Raw genomic sequence first — 22,526 nt, 5'->3', positions numbered from 1 at the left:
CCTTTGAAGATATGGGCCTGCTTAAAGATCCTATGGATAAAAAGGCCGAAACACTGCTCAGACGGGCTTGGGAAGCCGCGGGGGCCGGGTTCAAGCCAGCGGTGGCGGTTACTTGTATGGCCAGAACATTAGATGTCTGGCTGGCACAATTAAAAGATCATCTGAATGAGGGGACAGACAGGGCCACAATTGTGGATTCTCTGCCAGTGCTAGAAAAGGCGGTAGCCTATTTAGCGGATGCTTCTATGGAAGCGGTAAGGATCTCTGCCCGCACCACGGCCCTTATCAACTCGAGCAGGAGAGCCCTGTGGTTGAAGACGTGGCCAGGAGATATGGCATCAAAGACGAAGCTCTGTGGAATTCCGTTTGGCGGTAACCTCCTGTTCGGTCAGGAACTGGAAACAGTGCTTGACCGATCAGCTGATCGGGAAAAAGGGATTTCCCCTCCCCAAAAAACAACAGATTACAGACAGCGTGTTTGTTCTGAATCTGATACGCAGAGGTTGCAGAATAGAGCTACTGCAAATCCCTGCCTCCAGATTTTTGGTGACCTGCCTATCTCGAGATCCAGTCAAATCTGCGGATATGACGTCAACAATACAAAACCTTCTACAGCAAGAAGTAATTTGTTCGGTGCCAGTCATGAAAGAAAAGACTGGGTTTTACTCGCACATATTCCTAAGGAAAAAACAGTCAGGGGGATCCAGGGTTATACTGAACCTGAAGCCCCTGAACAAAGTCGTGCGCTACAAAAGGTTCAGGATGGAGTCAATTTACACGATCAGAGAATTATTACTCCCGGGTATGTTTCTGGCCACGGTAGACTTAAGGGATGCGTACCTTCATATACCGATGGCGGAGGAAGCTCAGAGGTTGCTAAGATTTACAATACAGGGGCCCGGACAGACGTTAACTTTCATTACAAGGCACTGCCGTTTGGCCTGTCATTGGCACCAAGGGTGTTTACAAAGGTCCTGGCGGAGGCATTGGCTCCCCTCAGGCTGCATGGAATAGGGGTCATTCCGTATCTGGACGACCTACTATTTTTTGCCAGCGACCAGGAGTCGCTCAGGATGCACCTCGCGGGGGCCATGGCCCACCTGAAAAACCTAGGTTGGCTCATAAACACGGAGAAATCTCAATTGCTGGGGTCACAAAAGGTGGTATTTTTGGGTTCCCAGGTGCACACGGGGGCAGAGCACATGTTACTTCGGGACGAGAAGGTAGAGAAGCTGTTGGCGGAGACCAGAGTCATCTACGCATCAGCAGAAGTGTCTTTCAGACGTATCATGAGGCTCTTGGGCCTCATGACAACAGCCATACCAGCGGCAACATGGGCCCAAATACATTCCAGACCCCTCCAGAATTTCCTGCTGGCAGAATGGGATGGTCAACAGGAATTGTTGGACCAGCCAACAGCACTACCCGGAAGGGTGAAGTGGTCTCTGCGGTGGTGGCTGGAAGCCGAGCACCTGTCAGGGGGAAGGTTGTGGAAACAACACGAACCCGTGCAGATCACAACGGATGCGAGTGCATGGGGATGGGGGCACATCTCCAACAGCACATGCTCCAGGGGTCCTGGGACAGCCAATGGAGTTCCAAGTCGTCAAATATGAGGGAACTAAAAGCGATGGCATGTGCACTCCTGGGGTTCACTCCCCATGTTGTGAATCAACACGTAAGGATCTCATCGGACAACGCTACAGCAGTGGCATACATAAACAAACAGGGGGGCACAAGGTCTGTCCTCCTGTCACTAACCGAGGACATTCTACTCTGGGCAGAAGAGAATCTGTTGTCCTTATCGGCAGTACACGTGCAAGGCAGCCTAAATGTCCTGGCAGACGCGCTGAGCAGGAGAAAATTTCTCCAGTCAGATTGGGAACTGGACGGTCAGACTTTCCATGTGATCACAGAAAGATGGGGGATGCCGCAAGTAGACCTTTTCGCCTCAAAGACCAACAAGAAAGTGGGTCAGTTTTTTTCGCTGGTTTGGGAGGAGGGGACTCTAGGGGTGGATGCGTTATTGCACCCCTGGGGGCCCCAGCTGCTTTACGCTTTTCCCCCAATAGGGTTGATCCCAGCGGTTATCAAGGTGATGGAGGACAAGGCTTCGCTTATCCTGATCGCCCCGTTCTGGCCAAAAAGGCCGTGGTTTGGACCACTACAGAAGTTGAGCATCAAACCACCTTGGAGACTCCCAATCAGGGAGGATCTACTGCGGCAGGGGTCGGCACTCAATCCACGCCTAGACTATTTGACCCTAACAGCCTGGTTTCTGAGAGGGACCTGCTGTTAGGGAAAGGTCTGTCAGACAGGGTGGTTTCCACCCTCATATCAAGTCGGAAGCCTTCAACCTTGGCAATATACAACAAGGTGTGGAAAGTGTATTCTGCGTGGAGGGCAGACGGGGATCAAGGGAAACTCACTAAAGTAGTTTCAGTGCTCGAATTTCTACAGGATGGCGTAGAAAAGAACTTGTTGTGTAGTACCCTCAAAGTGCAGATTGCAGCACTATCTACGTTTTCTAGAACACAGGCTGGCGGAAGAACCACTGATCAAGAGGTTCCTTAAAGCGGTAGCCAGGGCAAAGCCCCCAGGTACCAATAATTTCCCCACTTGGGACCTGTCGGTGGTCCTGTGGGGGTTCCTACAAACCCCTTTCGAGCCAATAGGGGAATGTTCACTGAAAATCTTAACACTAAAGACGGCGCTCCTAGTTGCCATGGTTTCAGCCAGAAGGGTCAGTGAGATTCATGCGTTGTCAATACTAGACGCATACTGCAGAATTCTACCAGACAAGATTATTCTAAAACCGGACCCGGCTTTTCTCCCTAAAGTGGTCTCGATATTTCATAGGACCCAAGAAGTACTGATTCCTTCATTTTGTGCTAATCCAACAAATGAAAAGGAGGCTGTGCTGCAGGGCATCGACGTAAGTCGTCACATCTCCAACAGCACATGCTCCAGGGGTCCTGGGACAGCCAATGGAGTTCCAAGTCGTCAAATATGAGGGAACTAAAAGCGATGGCATGTGCACTCCTGGGGTTCACTCCCCATGTTGTGAATCAACACGTAAGGATCTCATCGGACAACGCTACAGCAGTGGCATACATAAACAAACAGGGGGGCACAAGGTCTGTCCTCCTGTCACTAACCGAGGACATTCTACTCTGGGCAGAAGAGAATCTGTTGTCCTTATCGGCAGTACACGTGCAAGGCAGCCTAAATGTCCTGGCAGACGCGCTGAGCAGGAGAAAATTTCTCCAGTCAGATTGGGAACTGGACGGTCAGACTTTCCATGTGATCACAGAAAGATGGGGGATGCCGCAAGTAGACCTTTTCGCCTCAAAGACCAACAAGAAAGTGGGTCAGTTTTTTTCGCTGGTTTGGGAGGAGGGGACTCTAGGGGTGGATGCGTTATTGCACCCGTGGGGGCCCCAGCTGCTTTACGCTTTTCCCCCAATAGGGTTGATCCCAGCGGTTATCAAGGTGATGGAGGACAAGGCTTCGCTTATCCTGATCGCCCCGTTCTGGCCAAAAAGGCCGTGGTTTGGACCACTACAGAAGTTGAGCATCAAACCACCTTGGAGACTCCCAATCAGGGAGGATCTACTGCGGCAGGGGTCGGCACTCAATCCACGCCTAGACTATTTGACCCTAACAGCCTGGTTTCTGAGAGGGACCTGCTGTTAGGGAAAGGTCTGTCAGACAGGGTGGTTTCCACCCTCATATCAAGTCGGAAGCCTTCAACCTTGGCAATATACAACAAGGTGTGGAAAGTGTATTCTGCGTGGAGGGCAGACGGGGATCAAGGGAAACTCACTAAAGTAGTTTCAGTGCTCGAATTTCTACAGGATGGCGTAGAAAAGAACTTGTTGTGTAGTACCCTCAAAGTGCAGATTGCAGCACTATCTACGTTTTCTAGAACACAGGCTGGCGGAAGAACCACTGATCAAGAGGTTCCTTAAAGCGGTAGCCAGGGCAAAGCCCCCAGGTACCAATAATTTCCCCACTTGGGACCTGTCGGTGGTCCTGTGGGGGTTCCTACAAACCCCTTTCGAGCCAATAGGGGAATGTTCACTGAAAATCTTAACACTAAAGACGGCGCTCCTAGTTGCCATGGTTTCAGCCAGAAGGGTCAGTGAGATTCATGCGTTGTCAATACTAGACGCATACTGCAGAATTCTACCAGACAAGATTATTCTAAAACCGGACCCGGCTTTTCTCCCTAAAGTGGTCTCGATATTTCATAGGACCCAAGAAGTACTGATTCCTTCATTTTGTGCTAATCCAACAAATGAAAAGGAGGCTGTGCTGCAGGGCATCGACGTAAGTCGCTGCGTCCTGGAATACCTGGACAAGACTAAAGAGACTCGGAAGTCCAATAATTTGTTTGTGCTGTTTTCTGGCCCTAAGTCGGGCCTAAGGGCATCCAAGAGCTCCATAGGGAGGTGGATTAAAATGGCTATACACCAGGCATATGTTCTACAAAACCTGGAAAAGCCACAGCGGGTGATGGCACACTCCACGAGGGCCTTGGCCGCCTCCTGGGCAGAAAGAGCTGGGGCTACCCCAGATCAAATTTGCAGAGCAGCAACCTGGTCCAGTTTTGCTACATTCGTCAAACACTATAGAGTGGATCTGACATCAAGCCAAGATCAGGCTTTCGGAAGGAAAGTGCTGCAAGCCGTGGTCCCGCCCTAAATTGTGAGTATGGTGCTCGTTTATCCTCTCTAATGCTGTCCTGGAAGGTAACTAGAGAAAATCGGAGTTACCTACCTGGTAACTCTGTTTCTAGGAACCTTCCAGGACAGCAGGGATTCCCACCCGGTTGATGGTGTGGCTTGCTGTGAAATGCCGTACTTTTGGAGTTGTCGGATATATTTATACATATGTATAATTCTGTATATGTACATCTTTAATGGGGTAGTGATGTATCCTTCGGTTCTTATGTTTTAACTGAAGTGTGCTAGGCTGGGACTCTTTTTATTCTAGGTGTGGGTGATGTGTTTCCGGTGGGAGGAGCCTATCTCTCTAATGCTGTCCTGGAAGGTTCCTAGAAACAGAGTTACCAGGTACATAACTCCAATTTTTTAGTGGAAAAAAAAATATAAGACACCGTCTTATTTTTGGGGAAACACGGTATATACAGCGCAATGCAGAATACCAGCAGCTACAGAGGACTACAAATCCCAGCAATAGTACTTTATAGTATAATGTACTATTGCTGGGATTTGTTGTATTCCTCTAAAGCTGCTGGTATTCTGTATTGCGCCACTGTATAATGTACTATATTGCACGCCACACTTTTTTTTTACTTCCACTGCTCCAAGCTTGCTCTCGTGATCTCAATACAAACTAGTAATCCTTCACTGAAGCCTTTTTTCCCCAGTCATCTTCCAGGACAGCCAATGAGATAAGGCTCCGCCTGCCTGCAACAGGAAACACATCAACCACATTTAAATAAATAGACCCCTCCTTCCATCCCAATTCAGTTTTTTTGTGTTTCCTCACAGGGACATCGTAATGTTTTGTTATTTTGGGCTCATTTTCTATGTGTCTTAGGGTTGAGCCTAACCCTGATATGTGTTGGGACCTACTCCAGGAATTACCTGCTGCAACGCATACAGGGATCCCTTATCGGACCCCCATCAGAGAATAGGCCAAGGTTCCCCTCCGTCATTCAGGGAGGGCAACCATCCTTCTGTGCGTGTGTGGCTCCAGACGGGGACCACCCCAGGTGTGCAGCAGTGGCAAAAGGATTTGAGCGGTGACTGGTTACCCCTATGTTGGGGGATTATGGCCGCCTTCTCAGCTCTGCAGTTAAAACAGGACTGGCAGTGGAGGTAATATGGACGGTGCTAGCTTACCAGGAGGGCGCTGTTCCCAGGAATCTGGTGGGCCAGGCGAGCTACATGGTGGCTCGCGCGGGAAGTAGCCGCGTGTCTTGGAGGCCTCAGGTGTGTGGGGGTCCCAATAGACTGGATGCGGTATACGTCGAGCTGGGACGGCCATTGCCGCCTTCTGTATGGAGCCGGGCGCGTCATCGAGCGGGGCCGTTGGCGTTTGGTGACGCGCTTCCGGTGTGCCACTTCCGGGATCCGGAACTCGTGCGCGCGCATCGTTAAGCGCATTTAGGCCACAACTGCTAAAGAGAGCGTTGTGGGAGGACTGGGCACCTCGCATAACGCCGCCGCTCGGCCACGACTACAGCAGCTGCACACCTTACTGACTGACCGGGACCACATACGGCCGGTGGGGACGCCAGGAGCGGGCCAATAGCGTGGCTGGCAGTGAGCGATAATGCCCATGGAGGCCGGACCGGGTGCTGCCTCACCAGATCTGGGAGAGCATGGCACTGGAGCTAAGGTAGGCGAGTTTTTTTAATACAAATTCTCCCCTAGCCTTGCCCCGCTTGTATTGGGGGCCTGTTACACAGGACAAGTGGGGTGTGCTGTTGAAAAACATTTTTGCATGTTGGGTTGAGCACTAGCTGATGGCATCCTTCTTGTCTTATGCAGATCAAGGCCACGGAGGATAAGCCCCTTGCTGGAGCCAGCAGCGCTCGCCCGAAGGGGAAGAAGTGTGCTTCTTGTTCAGTCAAGATGTCACCTTCATGGTCCAAACCCCTATGCAAAGGTTGTCTAGAGAAAGTGGTTGCCAAAGAATCGGCAGGGATAATCAAGGGTCTGTTGGATTCTATGAGAGAAGAAATGGTTACTACCTTTCAATCTTTTCGGTCTGTGTTAGAGCCCAGTGGGGCCACTGGCAGAGGCTAGCTTACCCGGAACATCCGATGAAGGTAGTTCAATGAGCTATGCAGAAAGCTGCGCAAGCAGGCAAGCGCCCAGTGAATCCTCGGGTTCCCAGGTGGAGTCAGAGGATCTGGAGTCGGAGGGGGAGTTACATAGCAGAACTCCGAAATTCCTATTCCCTTCTTTTGAGACTAGTGAGCTATTAAAAGCCATAGGGGATACGTTAGGTATCAAGGAGGAGTCCACTGAATTGTCAGTACATGATAAACTTTACAAGGGACTCCAGATTAAGAAGGGTCGTACCTTCCCGGTCCACAAGTCACTCTCGGACCTGATCCAAGGGGAGTGGAAGCACCCAGAGAAAAGAATGTTTTCCTCGGCAGGGCACAAGCGCAGGTTCCCATTTGCAGAAGGGGATTCAGGCCTGTGGGAAAAATGCCCGAAAATAGATGCCTCCTTATCAAAAGTCTCTAAAAAGACTGATTTATCGTTTGAGCATATGGGGGCTTTTGAGGGCACGGTAAAGCACCCGCAAGTACGGGCTTTAAATTTAGCTGCGTGGCTTCTGAGAGGGATGTGCTGAGGAATAAGGGGTTATCCGCAAAGGTCGTTTCCACGTTGTTACGCAACAGGAAACCGGTCACAGAAGCGATTTACCTGAAGGTATGGAGAGTCTTTTCAAGCTGGTACGACAGCCAAGGTAGACCGACGGCCGACATGGTGCCGTTGGTGTTAGATTTTCTACAGGAGGGTCTGGAGAAAGGGCTTTCCTGTAGTACACTGAAAGTGCAGGTTACGGCTCTGTCTAACTTCGTGGAGATTAGACTAGCAGAGGACCCTCTCATAAAGAGGTTTATGAGAGCGGTAGTCAGGATGGCACCCCCAAAGGGTAAGGTCGTGCCTAATTGGGACCTATCGGTGGTATTCTCAAGCAGCCTTTCGAGCCCCTGGGGGATTGTTCCTGACGATGAAGACGGCCCTCTTGGTAGCATTGGTTTCTGCTCGGAGAGTGAGCGAGATTCAAGCCTTTTCCATTGCTGATCCATACTGTACCATCATGGCAGATAAAATTATTCTACGGCCAGACCCAGCTTTTTTGCTGAAGGTGGTGTCTGCTTTCCACAGGACTCAGGAAGTGGTCATCCCTTCGTTTGCAACTAACCCTACCTCTGCTGGAGAAAAGACATGGCAAGGTATTGACGTACGAAGGTGCGTCCAGGAGTACCTTAAGGTCACGAAACCGTGGAGACAGTCGACCCGCCTCTTCATAGTTTTTGGGGGTCCCACTGGAGGGAACAGGGCCAAAAGCACGATAGCTAGGTGGATTAAGATGGCCATTACTGAGAATTACAAGGCACAGGGCTTGATATTACCAGGTCCGCTCACTGCACACTCGACCAGAGCATGGGCTACATCATGGGCAGAGCGAGCAGGGTCTACTCCAGACCAGATCTGCAGAGCAGCCACGTGGTCCAGCTTCCAGACATTCGTCAGGCACTACAGGCTGGACCTTATGATTCAACAAGACCAGGCATTTGGCAGGAAGGTCCTGCAAGCTGTGGTCCCACCCTAAGAGGTAAGATTTGTCCTCGCTGATCCTCTCATTGGCTGTCCTGGAAGATGACTGGGGAAAACATGAGTTGATTACCTGATAACTCTGTTTCCAGGAATCTTCCAGGACAGCAGATTCCCGCCCTTGGTTGGTATCGAGGGGACATCCGGGGTGGATGATAGAGGGGATACTTTGATACATTTGGTAGCCTTCGGTTCTAGAGGGTACTGAATTGGGATGGAAGGAGGGGTCTATTTATTTAAATGTGGTTGATGTGTTTCCTGTTGCAGGCAGGCGGAGCCTTTTGTTATTGGCTGTCCTGGAAGATTCCTGGAAACAGAGTTATAAGGCAATCAACTCATGTTTTTTTTTTCCGATTAATCGATTTTGAAAATAATCGTTAGCTGCAGCCCTATTTACCTCAATGCTCTTGCCAGATTGCGGAGTCTTGGAGTGTTCCAGACATGGACAAAAGTGCGTGTGGTGGCGAAACAGATGTCTCTTGGCAAGAGTGGGGGCTTGTGACCTGGTGACAGTGAGGTCCCCAGGTCCGAGGGAACCGTAGAACACCAAATAGACGGCTGTGTTCTAAACTAGCCAGGTGAGTTCACCAATCGGTGACCAAGAAAGCATTTGGACAAGGTACCGCAACATGCTTACAGAGATGGGAAGGCGAGAAACACTAGACTTTACAGAATTTCTGAACCCCCTTGAGTATAACCTTGATGGGGGGGCTGAAAAGACTGACGGCCTATCCGGACCTAGCAGGGACGTATGGTGCTGAATGCCAGCCAGGTATGACTTAATCGTCCTGTGTGACAGGTCCAGGTTGGTGTGACAGTAAGGCTAAAGACAGGATATACTTAATATCACCTGTATCCCGCCTAGGGTATGCTCTCTGGAAATCAAGGAACTTACGCCAGGCCAAAGCGTAAGCCCTATTTAATGTTCTCGGACAATGGATTATCAATGATGTGGCAGGCAGCAGACCAATGAGCGTTCAGTCCATTGTCAGCCGGGACAGTGGTGGCGCAGGTGGCATGGAATCGTCCGCCCCTGGAATGCTGTTGGAAGAAGCTGTAAAGTTAATCGAAACGGTATCGGCTGCAAAATTAGGACTCCCAAAAAAACTCCCCCCTCGGAATGCCATAACAACCAAGGACTTGGACCTCCCTTTATTGATGATATCTGCTGTGGCTTGGTTATCTGTGAGGAAGACCACTGTCTGATCTTACCACAGAGGCCCCCCAAACTATTACAAATTACCAGCAGGGGGTCAAGCAGGACTCCCAGCCAAAAGAAAGTCGTCCGGATAGTGAACAACCATCTGGCAACCCACGTAATTAGTGAGAATCCGATTCAGGCCTGGGCAATTTGATCAAAACCGCCACGGGCTGCTCTCGGACCCGAGCAACATACCCTGTGTGAACCTATACCTAAACCCTTGAACCAGGAACTCACCAAAAGCATGGGACGGGTGCTCCACTAAACAATGGACCAGGAACCCCATGACAAAATGTCAGAGCCATGCCTCGCCAGCCTACCGCAGAGCATAGGCCGACTAGGATGGCCCCTGAAACAAAGGGTGCAAGTATGCTGCAGACGGCACTACCCCAAATTACAAGCGGTATGGTTAACAATTGAAAATTAGGAATTTACCCAGGAAATGAATAGGCCTGCCTCGTGTCCAATAGCACCACCTGCTTGGGGTTGGAAGGAGGGGCCATTGCAAAAACTAGAGGGACCAGGGGCAACAGGCATACCCTACTGGGGTGAAAAATGTGAAATCTGCGCTTATGGAAGGGTTAAGTGTAAAAGCTGCTGCGCTATGGTTTTTAACGACAATGAAATAATGAGTGTGCAGCGCTGTAGGTGTTTTATGTGTTACACATCTATTGACGTGCTAAAATACCTACAATGGGTAAAGTGTAATCCCTTTTTCAGGGATATGTAAATGTGAAAAAAATGTGTTTAAACAAATAAAAATACAAACAATATTGGGTGATCCTAGTGTCTAACATAGCAATATCCTTAATTATTAAAAGGAAACAAGTGCCTCATAAAATCCGCTGTGTAGCTATATAACAGCCAACTTAATCAAATCCTATACAATAGTCAGTGATAATTCATCAAAATAAAAGTTCATCAAAATAAAGTTCAATTGTGATGATAATGTGGAAAATCCAATGTAGAAAAAAATGAAGCCCAGATAGAAATATTTCAACCCCGCTGTGCAAGTGTCCACGAATCCCCCTCTGGGGTGCGCACTCACCCCACTGTTTGTGGAACATAGACAGTGTAGATGATTTCTATGCATCCACATTCAAGGTATTCTATCCGGCAGTATCCCGTCACTCGAGCATTTGTGGGATCATAAAAGAAAAACTCCTCATGGTGTGGCAAGTATACACGTTTATTTAAAAAAACATAGAAAACTCAGTGTAAAACAGCAAACACAGCACCAAATCCAGCGTCCGCCAAGCATGTACTTCCTGATCGTGGTATCACATGGAATAGGCCCACCCCGACGCGTTTCGTCACAGTCGACGTCCTCGGGGTTGCAGGTCTAACCATTGATACCATCTTACACCTTATATAGGCTGTTTAAAATCCTTAACAGGCATCATTAATAAAAAGCGCCACTAGGTGTCCTCATAGTACAGAAAACTGGTTTCTATTCTCCAATAGACACAAAAAGGGGGACAGATGTATCCTTTTTGGTACCAAAATTAATATAATTAGTAAAAGTTAATAAAATATCATTTTAAAAGGTTAAGATATATATATAAAAATGTTTTTTTTTAATATTATAAATGTTATAATATAAAAAAAAAACACATTGAATAATGAAATTAATATTTATCATGCCATTGCTAACTAAGGCTTGTATCCCCCCTAGTGGGGAAAATAGATTATCACATGTCCAGACTTCCAGAACAGTGTATTATTGTATAGTGTGGAACAGCTGTATCCAATTCTGCATACCTGGCTTTATATTATAAAGTTCTTATAATGCCAGGTATGCAGAATTGAATATAGCTGTGCCACACTACAGAGTGTTCATGTTCTTCATAATATTAAGAAACTGACCTAAAATCATGATTTTGTATTGCTTTAGAAAAAATGTGACCTGTCCCTTTTAAGAAAAAGTATCGGTACTCGTACTCGGCCTTAAAGTGGTATCGGTGCATCCCTACTTTTTTAATATATGCCAACGTTTGTTCAAAATATTTTCAACCTGTTTGTATTGGGCTGATAAGTTTGTAATGAATAAAAGAGGTAGTGGGGTTTTAGATCGTGTGGATGGTTCCAGAAGTTTTGACCTATCCTTATTTTGCACTTCTGTTTGTATTTTTACTGTCATACTTATTTACTTATTACCGTCATATCCTTTTTTCTTTAAATTTTTTTTACCAAAAGCTCTGTGCATAAAAATCTTCCTCCTTTTTGTGCAGTTTTGTCTTAATCTGGTAAATTGGCCCTTGGGGATTCCCTTTAGCCACATCGGATGATGACAACTAGAGACAGGAATAAATCCATTCCTGTCAGTTGGCTTAAAGGTTTTTGTGACAAAATAGTATCCTTGTATAGATATATCCAAGTCGAGGAATTGGATATTGGTGGTACTGATGTTGTTAGTAAAGGAGAGGTTATATTTATTATGATTAAGGTATTCTAGATATGTTTGAAGAGAATCTACATCTCCTTCCCACAAGACCACAATGTCGTCTATGTAGCGTTTCCACTATTTGATGTTTTTGATCCCTTTTTCGAACACAAAGCTTTCTTCCCACATGGACATATATAAATTGGCCAGACTGGGCACAAATTTTGCGCCCATGGCCACTCCCCTCTTTTGCAGATAGTATTCACTGTCATGCCAAAATAAATTTCTAGCCATAGCAAACCTTAAAGGAGAACTATGGGGTCAGTGTTTTTCCCCATAGTTCTCCTTGGGGTAACGGGAGGACACAAACTAGCGTCCTCCCGTTACCCTAAGCTCAGTATACCGCGAGCTACAGCTCGCTGTATACTGAGACGCCGCACCTGGAGCGGATCCCGACTTAGATAGACGCTCATAGCGTAATAAAACCCAGGTTTATTAAGAACATGCAACATACAAGTTAAAACGAGCGCTTAAAAATATTGATTAAAAAAAGCCGGCTGGTCACTTTAGGCGTGATTCCTTTAGACTGGATCAAATGACGTGAAAATAGGCCCGCCCCCGACGCCTTTCGTCACACAGACGTTCTCAATCCCTTTAGACTGGATCAAATGACGTGAAAATAGGCCCGCCCCGACGCGTTTCGTCACACAGACGTTCTCAATCCCTTGAGAACGTCTGTGTGACGTTGTATGTTGATTCTATCCTGTGGTTCAATATTAATATATATGATATATATTTTTTCTTTTGAAAAAACAGATTATTGCTGAAAGTCGGTATACACAAACATATATCCCCCTGAGGAAGCCTTTCTGGGCGTAACGCGTAGGGGACTCATCAAATAGTAATATACCTGTATTAGAAAGCATTAATTATGTGTATATCCTTATCCACATGAATGTATTGTAAATGTATGAATTACGGTTTGCAAATATACCAATCAGCAATAGTCTTAGAATTAGATACATGTATTTGTGAATTGCACATGAACATCAACACAAGAGAAATTGTAAATAATATTTTATTGAACTGCATGAATCTTTTAAACCAACAAGAATTTAAAATCAAATAAATATATTTTTTCATATTATATATATCTGAGTCCTTCATAAACACACTCCATCACAATAGAAATATTGTAAACAATTGCTAAACTCACTAAGTAGGAGGTGTGGACTCAGGTCGCCTAGGGTGGGGTCTGGGAAGTACCATTACTGGATTGACAAATCAAAATTATTGAGCTTTTGCGATACTCCCCTGCACTGAATGTTTGATTTGATTTTTTAGTTTCAATTGCCTACCTCAAACCCTGATCTTAAACGTTTTGATTTCTTACATCTCTGTCTTAAGGAGGGCTAGCGCTGTACATTCTAAGAATACACAACCATGGATTACAGTAAGGCGCACATTACAGTATTGTTTTATGTTAAAAAAATCTGAGGGTTTAATGTCACTTTAAGCATTGTATGATAAAATCCCTTTGTTCTCCTTTTATATTCAGACAAAAGGTCAAAGGCCAATTTTACTGCTTTAATATCACTAGTATGTGGAATCGCCGTGTACAGTGAGGCCACATCAATAGTGGCCATCACCATATTTTTGCCTGCTTTCATATTATTCAGGATATTTAAGATGTCCTTGCTATCCTTCAAATAAGCTGTGGTTTTATTCACTAGTGGTTGCAGGTGCCAATCTATATATTCGCCTAACCTAGCTGTGAGGGAGTTTATCCCACCAGGGGTGTGGAATTCCTATCGCCCGACGCCCGTGACATGCAGTTTCGGGCGTCGGGCGAGTAGTTTTAAAGTACATTCAGCCCGGCTCCGGACAAGCAGAGCTGAATGTACATTGTGGAGGCGCCGCCGCTCGTTTAATACAAGTGGTCTGATCAGACCACTTTTATTAATTTGAGCAGCGGCGATCTCCCGGGGGACTCCGAAAACTAAGGCACAACGGCTCAGCCATAGAGCCCATAGAGCAGACGAAAAACGTCTGCTCTACGGGCTCTCTGTGTGTTCTCTGAGACGTGGCGCTGTAATCACAGTGGCGCTGTAATCACAGCGCCACCTGTCTCGGCTGTTAGGAACTACACAGAACTGCTGTTCTGTGTTGGAGGGCAGGTTCCATAAAGAGAACCTGTCACCTCCAAACTATCACTTAAGGGATTTTAATCTCCTATGTAATAGGAAGAACATTAAGGGGAAAAAGTAAATAAATAAAAAGTTAAAGAAAATTTAAAAAAAATAAAATATATAAAGATTTACAAAATGGAAAAAGTTAAAAATAAAAAAGTAAAAAAAAATGAAACCCTCCTGCCCCTGCCATCTGCATGCAAATAAACGCATGCGTAGGACATTCTGCATGTGCTTTGAGATTGCAGCTGCCATTCCATGGTGGTAGCCAGAATTCTCTTACACACACATAATGTGCATTAAAGGGTAAGTTCATTTTCCCAGGTAATATGGAAAAATAAATTCTTACCACCACATCTTTTCTTTTTTATAATGCTTGTATACCATTATTAATAAAGGCCTTGTTTTGTGCAGATTTATATTCAAGGGTTCTAAGGTCTTCTTCTACCAATTGTTTAAAAACTTCTACAAAGTGATTGCCAGAAGGCTTTGGATTAAAAGTGGACTGATTTTTCAAAGAAGTATAAATATATTTTCTTTAAATTGGAGGATTATTTTTCAACGGCTCTTTAATCCCTGTAAAATGCTTTTTTATATTATTTTTTTTCTGATGAATCTTTGTATATCGATGAACGTATTCAATTTGTTTAAGTTGGAAATAGGGGCATATTTGAGCCCTAAACTAAGGACTTTTTCTTCCTCTGAATTGAGTTTGACGGAGCTAATATTAAAAAATCCCTTTGGTTAGAATCCTCGTCCTCTTCTGGGATTGTATCCTTCTACCCCCTCTACATCCTCTTTTCTTCCATTTGGAGACCAAAGGTCTTCCCTCTGGGGATGTGCTGTAATCCAAGGATCCCTCCATTTCCTTTGGGGTCCCGCTATTCTGTTTATATAGGGTCTGTGATGTCCATAGCTCGTATTTTGACCCATTGTGTTCCTTATCAGAGGTCCCCCCCAACGACGGGGTGGGTATCCTGTAAAAGGCCTTTCGGGAATTCTTCTTGGGGTGGGGTGTTTTTGAGCTTCCCCTAAAAAATGGTTAGTAGTTTTATGTCCTCGATCGTTTAATTGGTTAAGAGCACCTTCACATTCAACTCCCCCTCTATCTTCCTGTAATAGGGGATGGAATCTCTGTGAGTGCTCTAATCTAGGGGTAAGGGCTTTGATCGCTGAGTTAGGAATGGATTCTATCCCTCTTTCTCTTCCTTTTTTTAATTGGTTTCCAATGTGAATCATCATAATTAATATTGTCCTCTTTATCATCCGAATCTTTAGTGCTAGTATTACAACTGTCAATACATTCATCTTCTGTAGTTTGCCATCTATATATTTTCCCATTTTTGAAATCCATCATGTCCCTGATGTATTATTTATGTTTTTTCTATTTTTAATTTCTGCATCCCTTTTTTGTATAAATTTCTCTACCCTGTTTCCCCGAAAATAAGACCTACCCCGAAAAATAAGACCTAGTTGTGACCATTCTCAGGGTCGGTGGTGGCATAAGGGGGAACTTGGAAGAGCTGCAGGAGAGAATCAGCGGTGCTAATGAAGCCAGCACTAGAGGAAGCGAGGCGGCAGCGGAGGGAGCAGAGCCGCATAAGCCTATGCCTCCTCTATAGTGCGGCCTCCTGTCACTGGCGGAGTGATACCAAATGCACTCCGCCTGTGAGGAATCGATAGTGAAATCGCGTTTCGCTCATTCTGGCCAGCAATTGGTTACCAAATTGCTCTTGGAAAGGTACGGCACCGCCGATTGCCCTGATCACCCTATTCTTAACTTTGCCATTTTGGCTGATTTTAAAATTGGATTTGCGTTAACTTTGGATTGTTATACATTAAAAATACAAGACCTACCCCGAAAATAAGACCTAGTGTGTTTTTTGAGCCCAAAAAATATAAGACTGTCTTATTTTCGGGGAAACACGGTATATCTTGTATATTATTTTTAAAACATTCTGTTTCATTATATAGTTCTATTTTTGTTTTCAATTCCTGTATCTTTAATTCAACCTGGTGTAACTTGCGTTTCTTTCTCCTTAAAATTTAATTGTAAGAGTTCAACTAGTGACTCTTGGTCTTTTAACCCATCGTTAGGTGTGATATCCCATCTGAGACTCCTTGGAGTGATCCCATCGGCAAGGTATCTCTCATGAGAGGTAATCTCCCACCACAGGATGAGCTGTTTCTCCAGTGCAAATTTAAGTGATTTGATGTCCCTGATGTATTATTTATGTTTTTTCTATTTTTAATTTCTGCATCCCTTTTTTGTATAAATTTCTCTACCCTGTTTCCCCGAAAATAAGACCTACCCCGAAAAATAAGACCTAGTTGTGACCATTCTCAGGGTCGGTGGTGGCATAAGGGGGAACTTGGAAGAGCTGCAGGAGAGAATCAGCGGTGCTAATGAAGCCAGCACTAGAGGAAGCGAGGCGGCAGCGGAGGGAGCAGAGCCGCATAAGCCTATGCCTCCTCTATAGTGCGGCCTCCTGTCACTGGCGGAGTGATACCAAATGCACTCCGCCTGTGAGGAATCGATAGTGAAATCGCGTTTCGCTCATTCTGGCCAGCAATTGGTTACCAAATTGCTCTTGGAAAGGTACGGCACCGCCGATTGCCCTGATCACCCTATTCTTAACTTTGCCATTTTGGCTGATTTTAAAATTGGATTTGCGTTAACTTTGGATTGTTATACATTAAAAATACAAGACCTACCCCGAAAATAAGACCTAGTGTGTTTTTTGAGCCCAAAAAATATAAGACTGTCTTATTTTCGGGGAAACACGGTATATCTTGTATATTATTTTTAAAACATTCTGTTTCATTATATAGTTCTATTTTTGTTTTCAATTCCTGTATCTTTAATTCAACCTGGTGTAACTTGCGTTTCTTTCTCCTTAAAATTTAATTGTAAGAGTTCAACTAGTGACTCTTGGTCTTTTAACCCATCGTTAGGTGTGATATCCCATCTGAGACTCCTTGGAGTGATCCCATCGGCAAGGTATCTCTCATGAGAGGTAATCTCCCACCACAGGATGAGCTGTTTCTCCAGTGCAAATTTAAGTGATTTGAAATCTTGTTGGGCACTACTGGTATTTAATTTTATTGAGGCTAAACACCTCTTCTAAATTAATAGGTCTATTTTGCAAAAAAATAAAAATATCCATAGCTGCAAAGATAATTGGGATAAACCCCTATGAGGACACCTAGTGGCGCTTTTTATTAATGATGCCTGTTAAGGATTTTACACAGCCTATATAAGGTGTAAGATGGTATCAATGGTTAGACCTGCAACCCCCTGAGGACGTCGACTGTGACGAAACGCGTCGGGGCGGGCTTATTCCATGTGATACCACGATCAGGAAGTACATGCTTGGCGGACGCTGGATTTGGTGCTGTGTTTGCTGTTTTACACTGTGAGTTTTCTATGTTTTTTTAAATAAACGTGTATACTTGCCACACCATGAGGAGTTTTTCTTTTATGATCCCACAAATGCTTGAGTGACGGGATACTGCCGGATAGAATACCTTGAATGTGGACGCATAGAATCATCTACACTGTCTATTTTCCACAAACAGTGGGGTGAGTGCGCACCCCAGAGGGGGATTCGTGGACACTTGCACAGCAGTGTTGAAATATTTCTGTCTGGGCTTCATTTTTTTCTACTTTGGATTTTCCACATTATCATCACAATTGAACTTTATTGTGATGAACTTTATTGTGATGAACTTTATTGTGATGAACTTTATTGTGATGAACTTTATTGTGATGAACTTTTATTTTGATGAACTTTTATTTTGATGAATTATCACTGACTATTGTATAGGATTTGATTAAGTTGGCTGTTGCATAGCTACACAGCGGATTTTATGAGGCACTTGTTTCCTTTTAATAATTAAGGATATTGCTATGTTAAGACACTAGGATCACCCAATATTGTTTGTATTTTTATTTGTTTAAACACATTTTTTTCACATTTACATATCCCTGAAAAAGGGATTACACTTTACCCAATGTAGGGATTTTAGCACGTTAATAGATGTGTAACACATAAAACACTTACAGCGCTGCACACATTATTTCATACCCTACTGGGGCACCATATAGTAGGTAGGCAGAAAACGAAGCCCACAACCTACTGTATGTCCCCAATATAACAACTCTGACCCCCCTGGCTGGAGATGGTCGAATGGAGATGAACACCACCTCGAAGTCGGAAGCTTGCGACCTTCTGAACGGCTGAAATGACAACTGGCAATGTAATTGGATGTAGTAAACTGAAGAAAGGAAAGCGACCACCCACACCCACAGAGGACTGACAGACAATGACTGTGAAACAACGCACAAAACAAACAGACGTTGGGCGGATTGAGGCCCATGTCGGATGTATCTATGACACAGGGACCCACCTGGTAGTATAGAATTCAACCAAGCGTGCAGCATGTCCACCCTACCATGCCCTTCAATCATGGCTTGTGGTGGTCTTGATTTTGGAAATGGGCACCTGAGACGAGCGGGCAAATCTAGGACCAGAACCATGTCCGTCCGATGGCCAGGTATAGGTGTGTGAAAAAGCCAATGCATGACGTATGAGCGGGGGATCCGAGAAAGGTAGGGACCAGACTGAGGTAAGCCTATGTGAAAGCAGGTGCGTCTGCTAATATATGTGTCAAGAGGCAATTTCCAAACCAAATTCCTGAAAAGAAATCAACCCTACAGCCTAGTGTATGTGAAGTAGCGTTGTGGCACACTAACGCAGTGCTGTCGAGACCAGAAATGACTCGCAGGCAATGGCTGTGCACAACTTACGACATAACGCAGATGTGGGGCAAATCAGGCCCGTGACGTATGTTATCTACCTATAGCTCGAGGAATGCACCCGGAAGCCCAGCAACCGTCTAAGCCCGTTTGCAGATGGGTCCGACCGTTCACTACCTGTGTGTGTATATATATATATATATATATCTATTTTTTTCTTTTTTTTTTTTTTTGTACGCACCTGAGACGCTGCAGGTAAATAACCAGGACCAGAACCACGTCTGTCCAGTGGCCAATCGTGGGTTTGTGGTATCGCAACGAATGAGCTGGGGACTCGAGGAAAAGTGGTGACAAACAAGACTAAGTACACTCAGAGCCCCCCCCAACCCCCGACTGGGGTAAAACTATGTGTATGCAGATGCGTCTGCTACACTATGTGCCAAAGAATAACAACTAAAACTCACCTTAGCAAACGTAAACCCTACTGTCTAGTGTGTGTGAAGTAGCGAGGTGTGACGCACTGCAAAGTGCGATCGTAACCTAACTGTAGAAAAAAAAAAACACATGCTGAAAAAAGTACGTAAAACATCAACAATAGTGAGCACACCTGGAAAATACGTCCCAACCACATGCACTCAGATCAAAATACAACGACCTGTATGCCATTTGTGAGTATGTATGTATGTATGTATGGTAGGGATGCACAGATACTTTTCAAGTACCAGTGCAGATACTTGGCATTTTCATGAGAACTACCAGGGTTGCAGCTGAGACCTGGCTCTGGTGCTCCACCACTGTCCTGAAATCATTAGTCTGTATTGTTTTAGAAAAACTGTCATGTGACAATAAACAAAAATGTACTCGTACTTGTAAGTACTCGGCAAGTACCAGTACTCGTACTCGCAAAACTGGTATCTGTGCATCCCTTTATATTTATAAAAACAAAATCGTACATTAACCCCTTCGTGACTGAAGACTCTGTTTAAGCATGTAAAGTCGACTGTCGGCTTTACAACAGAAGCGATTCTGGCGACTTACCTGTCACCAGATCGCTTCTGTGTCCCGTAGAAGGGGCCGCCGTGCTTCCGGGGCTCCGTTGCCCCTCCTACGGGCCCGGGACCGGCTTCCTTCGTGTAGGCGGGGAGCTGGGAGGAGATCGAACTTCCGTTCATCGATCCCCTCCCCGTTCTATGGGACCGGGAGCGATGCAGATTGCATCACTTCCGGTCCCTGGGCTGTCAGTTCTGGGCTCCTGCAGCCCAGCTATAAGCTATTGAAGTGCAATCTGCACTTCCTTAGCTTATTTCAGTGTAAAGGTGACACTGGGGGGTCTTTTGGACCCCCAGCATCACCTTAAAGAGAACCTGTCACCACCATCTGCTTTCACATGGGGGGGCTTGTAAGCCCCCCTATGTGATAGCAGTCAAAGTTAAAAAAAAGTTTTTAAAAATAAATCTAATAATAAAAAAAAATTTAAAAGTCCCCCGCCCCCGTGAGCATGCGCGTCGCCACGTAAACACGCGTCGGGTGCGCCTTTGTATGAAAACGACGAACGCACTACACATGTGGGGTATCGCCGCGCACGCTGGAGTGAGAGCAGTAATTCTAGGGCCAGTGTTTTGGGGTATCTCTAAATTAATGACCTGTGGGTGCTTTTAAAGCGTCTTCTATGGACTTTTTGGGGGTACTGCAGTTTTTCGCCGTTTCACGGATGCACGCAATTTGTAACCTGGGCATGTTGGGTATCGTTTTACTCGTAACCTCATCTTTTATATTTCATTTTAAAAAAATGGTATTTTGTTGTGTTTTTTGGGGCATTTAATTAAATTTTTTACTAAATGTTGGAGTTTAATAAGGAGTTGCGCTAATATTCCGCAACATACAAATTTGCAACTACCACCATTTTATTCTATAGGGTCTTGGCATTCAGAAAATATATAATGTTTGGGGGTTTTAAGTCATTTTCAGGCCTAAAATGTGGAATATAACATGGGTGCAAAAAATGAAAAAAAAAAAAGGCCTCAGTCATGAAGGGGTTAAAACAGATGTACAAATCCCAGGAGCTCCGTGTGCTCCTTACAAATGACAGCTGCCTCCTAATTTTTCTCTAGTCTAGTCTTGGAGCTCAAGAGTATCGGTACATGTACTCGTACTTGTACCGAGGAGCAAGCTTGGAGTGGTGGAAGTAAAAAAAAGTGTGGTGTGTAATATAGTACATTATACAGCCGCACAATGCAGAATACCAGCAGCTTTAGAGGAATACAGCAAATCGCAGCAATAGTACATTATACTATAATGTTCTATTGCTGGGATTTGTAGTCCTCCTGTAGCTGCTGGTATTCTGCATTGCACTGTATATAATGTATTATTGCTGGGATCTGATGTATTCCTCTATAGCTGGTGTTATTGGAGAGGACGGGTATGTTGCAAGAATAGAGATGACAGGTATGATGGTGGAATGGGGTGCAGAGGACGGGTATGATGTTGGAATGGAGAGGACGGGTATGATGGTGGAATGGGGAGGACGGGTGGGATGGGGTGGAGAGGACGGGTATGATGGTGGAATGGAGTGCAGTGGACGGGTATGATGGTGGAATGGGGTGCAGGGACGGGTATGATGGTGGAATGGGGTGCGGAGGACAGGTATGATGATGGAGTGCAGGGATGGAGAGGATGGGTATGATGGTGGAATGGGGGGGCAGACATTGGGTATGATGGTGGAATGGGGTGCAGAGGATGGGTATGATGGTGGAATGGAGAGGATGTGTATGATAGTGGAATGGGGTGCAGTGGACGGGTATGATGGTGGAATGGAGTCCACGGAAGGAGAGGATGGGTATGATGGTGGAATGGGGTGCAGTGGACGGGTATGTTGGTGGGATGGGCTGCAGAGGACGGGTATGATGGTGGAATGGAGTGCAGGGAAGGAGAGGATGGGTATGATGGTGGAATGGAGAGGATGGGTATGATGGTGGAATGGAGTGCAGTGGACAGGTATGATGGTGGGATGGGGTGTAGAGGACAGGTATGATGGTGAAATAGGGTGCAGAGGATGGGTATGATGGTGGAATAGGGTGCAGAGGATGGGTATGATGGTGGAATGGGGTGCAAAGGATGGGTATGATGGTGGAATGGGGTGCAGAGGACGGTATGATGGTGGGATAGGGTGCAGGGATGGGTATGATCGTGGAATAGGGTGCAGAGGACGTGTATGATGGTGGAATGGGGTGCAGAGGATGGATATGATGGTGGATTGGGGTGCACGGTGTCAGGTTCCAGGGTGCTCGGGGCACTTGTCTGAACATTCCCTCCATGTCTGCTTTCTACTGAACTCCTTGAACTCACTGTGGGGATTGAAGACTCGTGCTGGGCTGCTCCCTCTCCCCGTCCTCCGGGTCCCCCATCCGCAGCCGCCGGTTCAGCCTGGATGCCAGCTCGTCCCCAGCCATCGTCTCTGTCCCCCGACTGACACCTGTCGCGCTCACATCCCCGGCACCCGTCATGTGATCGCACTCTTTACACCGTAGATGTAAAGAGTGCCGGGATTAGAGGCTGAACCGCGACGTGTGCGGTGGGCACGGCTTGTGTGTGGAGCCACGAACAGGCAATGTAACAGGTAGCCGACTAATCGACCGAAAACGTTGACAGCATTTAAATCAAA

Source organism: Nanorana parkeri, unplaced genomic scaffold, assembly GCF_000935625.1.
Source record: "Nanorana parkeri isolate BGI_ZX_2015 unplaced genomic scaffold, ASM93562v1 scaffold794, whole genome shotgun sequence".
In the NCBI taxonomy this organism is placed as follows: domain Eukaryota; kingdom Metazoa; phylum Chordata; class Amphibia; order Anura; family Dicroglossidae; genus Nanorana; species Nanorana parkeri.
Note: the sequence above shows the minus strand (reverse complement) of the source record.